The sequence below is a fragment of the Quercus lobata genome, chromosome 5 (assembly GCF_001633185.2).
Source record: "Quercus lobata isolate SW786 chromosome 5, ValleyOak3.0 Primary Assembly, whole genome shotgun sequence".
In the NCBI taxonomy this organism is placed as follows: Eukaryota; Viridiplantae; Streptophyta; class Magnoliopsida; order Fagales; family Fagaceae; genus Quercus; species Quercus lobata.
The window spans coordinates 28962611-28968607 of NC_044908.1; the positions used below are offsets into that span (position 1 = coordinate 28962611).

General features: G+C 33.4%; 1 pseudogene; it reads left to right on the forward strand.

Moving 5' to 3' along the window:
• The first annotated feature begins 2373 nt into the window (after window positions 1-2373).
• LOC115990296 lies at window positions 2374-5755 on the forward strand (annotated as a pseudogene).
• The last annotated feature ends 242 nt before the right edge of the window (window positions 5756-5997 follow it).

A 5997-nucleotide genomic window follows, 5' to 3' on the forward strand; every position in this document is an offset into this window, starting at 1 on the left:
TACAAACTAGAAGACAAAAAATTCCTACAAAAGTTATCTAGGATAAGATTCTCTCTCTCTCTCTCTCTCTCTCTCTATAGGAAACCACTCTCAAAATTTCTAGCACCTCTTTCCTTCAAAAAAATAAAAAATAAAACTTTTTTTCGTAGGTGGGTAAGTTGTAAGAGATTGGGTTAGCTTTCCTATAACTATATCCATTCCCTTGCTTTTGTTCTTATAACATCATACATTATGTATAAAAATGCTCTTTTGTTTTATTCATTGTCTCTTAATTTTACTTGCTTTAAATTCCTATATTGTTGTATATCTCTTTATCTTTATGCTTATATTGTGGAAGTACCCTTAAAAGAAATCCCATCCCACCTAGGCATATAGGGTCTTTATATTTATGTCATCCATTTTATTTTCAAGCAATCCCCCTCCCCTTTACTTTTATTTCATCTATTTTATTTTCAAGCAATCCCCTTCCCCTTTACTTTTTTGTCATCCATTTTATTTTCAAGAAATCCCCTTCACCTTTACTTTTATGTCATCCATTTTATTGTCAAGCAATCCCCTCCCCCTTTTACTTTTATGTCATCCCTTTAATTTCTTGCCCAAATTCCCTTCCCTTTTAATTTATTGCACCTATATATATATATAGAGAGAGAGAGAGAGAGAGAGTGAGAGAAATAAATAAAGATTTTCTATTTCATCCCTCTTAAATTGTTTTTAAACCTCAAATAAAGCATAAATATGAGTATGTCTCATAAGAATGGTTGATAGCTTAGAACTCTCATTTCTTTATGACAAAGAACCCATAATACTTGAAAGAGACTAAAAAAAAAAAAAAAAAAAAAAAAAAAAAAAAACTTTTTACTCAACCATTACAAGTGTGCCTATTTTAGTTAAAACATGAGCAAGTTACGTGATTTCATTATTCAATTGATACATTGTAATTAGAGAGTTTGTTCATTAGTGAGATGATCAATGAATTATTTTTGTTTCACTAATTGTAGTAGTTAAGGTTTTTTATTTTTTATTTTTATTAGAAAAAAATTAGCAAATTAATTAGAGATTAGATAGGGTGAGTGAGTCTATGCTAAATATATAATTAAACTATTTTTTACCAATTAATTTCAATTAATGAGGTGTTCAATTTTCTCTTTAATTTATTTCCTGTAAATCTAAGATCTATATAATCTTAACTTCTTGCATTTTGAGATTTTAGTATGGGTTCAACTTGGATTTGACCCTAACAAACCCTCAAAAAGGTTTGTCTACAAGATAAACATTTAATGGCAACTCTAGACATTACCTTCGTATATCCTCATTGTTTGCAAAATTTCAAGACAATCAAAGATCAATAATTAGATCATCAATCAAATATTTAAAGTGCAAGCTTTTATAGTTTAAAATTATGATTGAAAGATGAGATTATGGATCAAACTCTCATTTATCTCTCTTTCCTTCTCCAATCTCTCTTACAAACCAATAGGTCAATCCTCCATAGCCATCCCTTTAAGCTTCTCATCACTGCTCCCGATTGCCATTGGTAGTGGCTTTTCTCCCCCTTTTTTCTCACTCAATCTCAACCCCTCCATCTCTCAAACCAAACCTTGGAAACCCTAGATCAGAACTTAGTCTGAGGGTTGTTTATGATGGAGTTGGTCGACTGTAACTAGCTCCAATCATGAGAGTTTAAATGATGATGGTTTAGGGTTTGAGAGAGAGTGAGATGAGGGAGAGAAACACGGTAGTGTTTTGTTTTCTAAATAATATTTTTTTTAAATTAAAAATTATTTGGCATTTTATAAATGCCACATTAGCTTCTGAATTTTTTTTTTTAAAAAAAAAAAAATTAGTTTATCAATTAACATAAAATATTATTATACCATACTATGCACATATATTTATTAGTATGATTTAAAATAAAATTAATTAATATTAATATTAATAGGCAATAGGCAGCGGTAACCAACTTAGTTGTAATAGTTATAGTCTATAGAGTAGAGAGAAGAAGTCAATTAGTAAGTAGCCATATATATTCCTACGAGAGTGAGAGTGAGAGTGAGAGTAAGAGTTACAATTACAGATCTTTAGTTAGTAAGAACCCTCAAAATTCAATCTTGATTGTTAATTATGATTCTTAACACCTTTCTTTTGTTAACCACACCATTCAATTGCAATAACATAGTTTACAGCAGCAAGAAGCTATGATGATAGAAAGGGGAAGAAAAGGTAGGGGAAAGAAGTCAGCTATTCTTGTAATAGAGGAAGATGATATTGTAGCCAATGGACCAATGGGTAGAAGGGTTCAAAATGGCTTAGAAGATGAAGTAGAATTGTAGAGGAGGCAACTACAAGCCTTTACTTCAATTGAGAAGAGATACAATGATACAACAACAATACAACCGGCATGATATTGTTGGAAGTGTAGCTTTAAATGAGAAGGATTTTGAACAACCTTTTGTTCATATTGAAGGTGGAGACAATTAGCAAATTAGCAAATGAGGAGGATTATTTTAATTTTTATTAGAAAAATTGCCAAATTAATTAGAGATTAGATAGAGTGAGTGAGTTTATACCAAGGTGGTCGATACCGTACCGGTATTGGCCAGTATGTACCGTACTGGTACGTATACCAGTATCGAAATGCTATGTTTTGTACCAGTTTAAATACTGGCCATGTACCGACCATATCGGCCGATTTTGGGCATTACTAGCCAGTATCGGGCGTATCAGCCGGTACAGGAAAAAACCTTCTTTTTTTTTTTTTTTTTTTTTTTTAGTTTTGTAATTTTTGAATTTTTGTAAAGGCAAAATGGTAAATTATTTGTATTAACTTATTAATATTATTTATTTTCTTAGTATGCAATGAACAATTAAGCTTTCTATTTTTTATATTGTATTTTTTTTCTTTTAATTGATGCTAAAGTTTAAAATTATGAATAATTTGTTCTAAATTGAGGTAACGTCTTATGGTAAACTTTTATATTTATTATAATGCGCGCGCGCACACGCGCACACACATGCATGCATGCATACATACATACATACATACATACATACATACATACATATATATATATATATATAATGCTAAACCCGAAACAATACACCAGTATTGACCAATACCGAAATATATTGTTCTACTGGTCAAACTGTTACAACCTCCGGTACGAGAATGACTCCCTTGGCCTATAGATTTACTATTTTGTACCAATTAATTTCAATTAATGCACTGTTCAATTTTCTCTCTAATTCATTTCCTATAAGTCTAAGTTCTAGCATTTTGAGATTTTACCATGGGTTCAACTTGGATATGACCTTGACAAACCCTCAAAAAGGTTTATCTACAAAATAAACATTTAATATATATATATATATATATATAGAGAGAGAGAGAGAGAGAGAATTATGGTAGTGGCTTTTCTCCCCCTTTCACTCTCTATTTCTCACTTTCTCTCACTCAATCCCAACCCCTACATCTCTCTATATATTTTTTAAATTGTAGACGAACCTCATAAAATTTTTGATAAAGACCATCATAGAAACATATAAAGGCAAAGCAAACAACGGTTTTATAAATTTAAATAAGAAAAATTATATCTCACCAAAGTTCGTTCCATAGATAAAGAAAATACTTTATTCATTAAACAATTTAAAGTTGTCATTAATAATCTTGTGTTAACAACTTTTTTTTTTCTTAAATAAATAAATAAAAATATTTTAATTCCTTTTTATGTTATACCACTCTATTATTTATTTATTAATTTATAGAGGATAGTAGATTAGAAATCTTAAATTTCCCTCTCATCCCTCTATCTAGGAGTTTTTGAAGTCTTGTTACCCTCCGGGATGTTTAAATTGAAGTTAGAACCTAAAAACAATGCCAAAATTAAATTCGAGGAGTTTCTAGGAGTAAGTGTTAGTTGGCATACTAACGAACTTTAAACTACTTTCAAATTAAAGCATACTTAGAAATTTTGATTTTAAATTAACTATCTATGTTACAAGACGACTTATCAAAATTAAAAGATTATAATTATCTTTAGTATTTGTCCATTGTTTTTAATTACATTCTTGCCTTAAAATTAAAAAAATAAAATAAAATTTTGACCTGCAACTGATTTTAATTAATTCAAATAAGGTTCACTCAAAATCAATTGACCATAATTATAAAGTTCAAAGTCCTAGTTGCAAGAATAGAAAACAACTGACAATAAAATATAAAAAGAGAAAATGTGGTTTCAGTTTTGGGCTAATCATAATTTGCATCTTTGACACTACTATGAGTGATTGGACTTGGCTTTAGAGATGTCAATTTTTCCCTACCCCGCCTTGATCTGCAACAACTTAACCCACTTCAACTTGCTTTGCCCCACGTGGATTTTCCACCTTTGTGGGGGCGAGGATGGGGCAAGATATTGTCCCCATACATCGGGACACGGCGGGGACAAGTTTAGGAATTTAACCCTGCCCCACTCTATCAATGTTAAAGAATTAGTTTTTTTTTTTTTTTTTTTTGATGGGAAAGAATTAGTTTGTATTACACTGAATATTTAAATGTATGAATATTAAGACTTTATTTTATTGTGATATTGATAAACACTTGGGATAATGTTATCAGTCCTTAATAAAGTATAAACCTTCACAGCAATCTGCTTCTGCTGCGTTCAACACAGGTGCTAAAGATAATCAACATATTGGAGATGCCTGCCTATCCCCTTGATCCTCCGAAGTTCAAGCATAAGCTTCTTCCAAATCCTTCCGCCTCTGCCTCCCCACCTGTGCCAATCATGCATTCTCCTCCTCGCCCTGTTACTGTGAAGGACCAACAAGACTGGAAAATTCCACCTTGCATCTCTAATTGGATTAACCCTAAAGGTTATACCATTCCTCTTGATAAGCGTCTCGCAGCTGATGTTAGAGCCCTTCATGATGTCCACATCAACAATAATTTTGCAACCCTTTTCGAAGCACTGTATCTTGCAGAGCGTAAGGTCCGAGAAGCTGTAGCCATCATATCCAAGCTTCAGAAGGAGATTCTCATGAAGGAGAAGGAAAGGAAAGAACGCGAGCTCAGGGCACTTGCTCAAAAGGCACGTTCTGAGAGAACTACTTCTGCCGCTGCAGCCTTAGATACTTCTGATATGATGAGAATTCATTATGAGCATGCAAGCGCCTATGAGAAGGAGGATCATCTGCCTAAGGAGTCTATGGAGGAACGACGCCGAAAGGGAGAAGGAGAGAAGGTTGGAGGACAAGGATGCTGCGATGGGGAAGACGAAGAAGAGCAAGATCACAAGAGATAGAGATATATCGTGATATTAGCGAGAAGGTTGCTCTTTGCATGGCTTTTTCTGTTGGAGGGGCAGGAAGAGGAGGAGAGGTTATGTGTGACCAAAGACTGTTCAACCAGGACAAAGGAATGGACTCTGGATTCGCAACTGATGACCAGTACCATGTGTATGACAAGGCCTTGTTTACTGCTCAGCCAACACTTTCAACCCTATACAGTAGGCCAGACAAAGGTGTTGATGTCGAGACATATGGAAACGCAGAATAGTTGCGGATGACTGGTCCTAGAGATGGGCCACTTGAGTTTGAGGAGGATTATTTTGGACTTGGTCAGTTCTCGTCAGAGGTCAATACTGGTAAGAAAGCTCTCGAGGAAGTTGGTGCTAGAGGCTCAATGAGAGCTAGTGCTGGATCTTCAATGCGAGATGGCTATAAAGGTGGTTCCAGTAGAACTCAAATTGGATTTGAATGAGGGTGTTAACTGTTTAGTAGCTTTTTTTTTTTGTTTTTTTTGTTTGGGGGGGTGGGGGGGTCATTGGGCTTATAATAAACGGGTCCTTACTGTTATTAGTATTGTTGATATAAATTGTTGTAGCTGAAATACAAATCTAGAACCTTGAAGGATATGCAAATCTGTTTATTAATTTCGATGTTTTATTTTTTTCATTTTTTACATTTGATGCTGCTATGCTTGTTGTGCACGTTATAATTGTG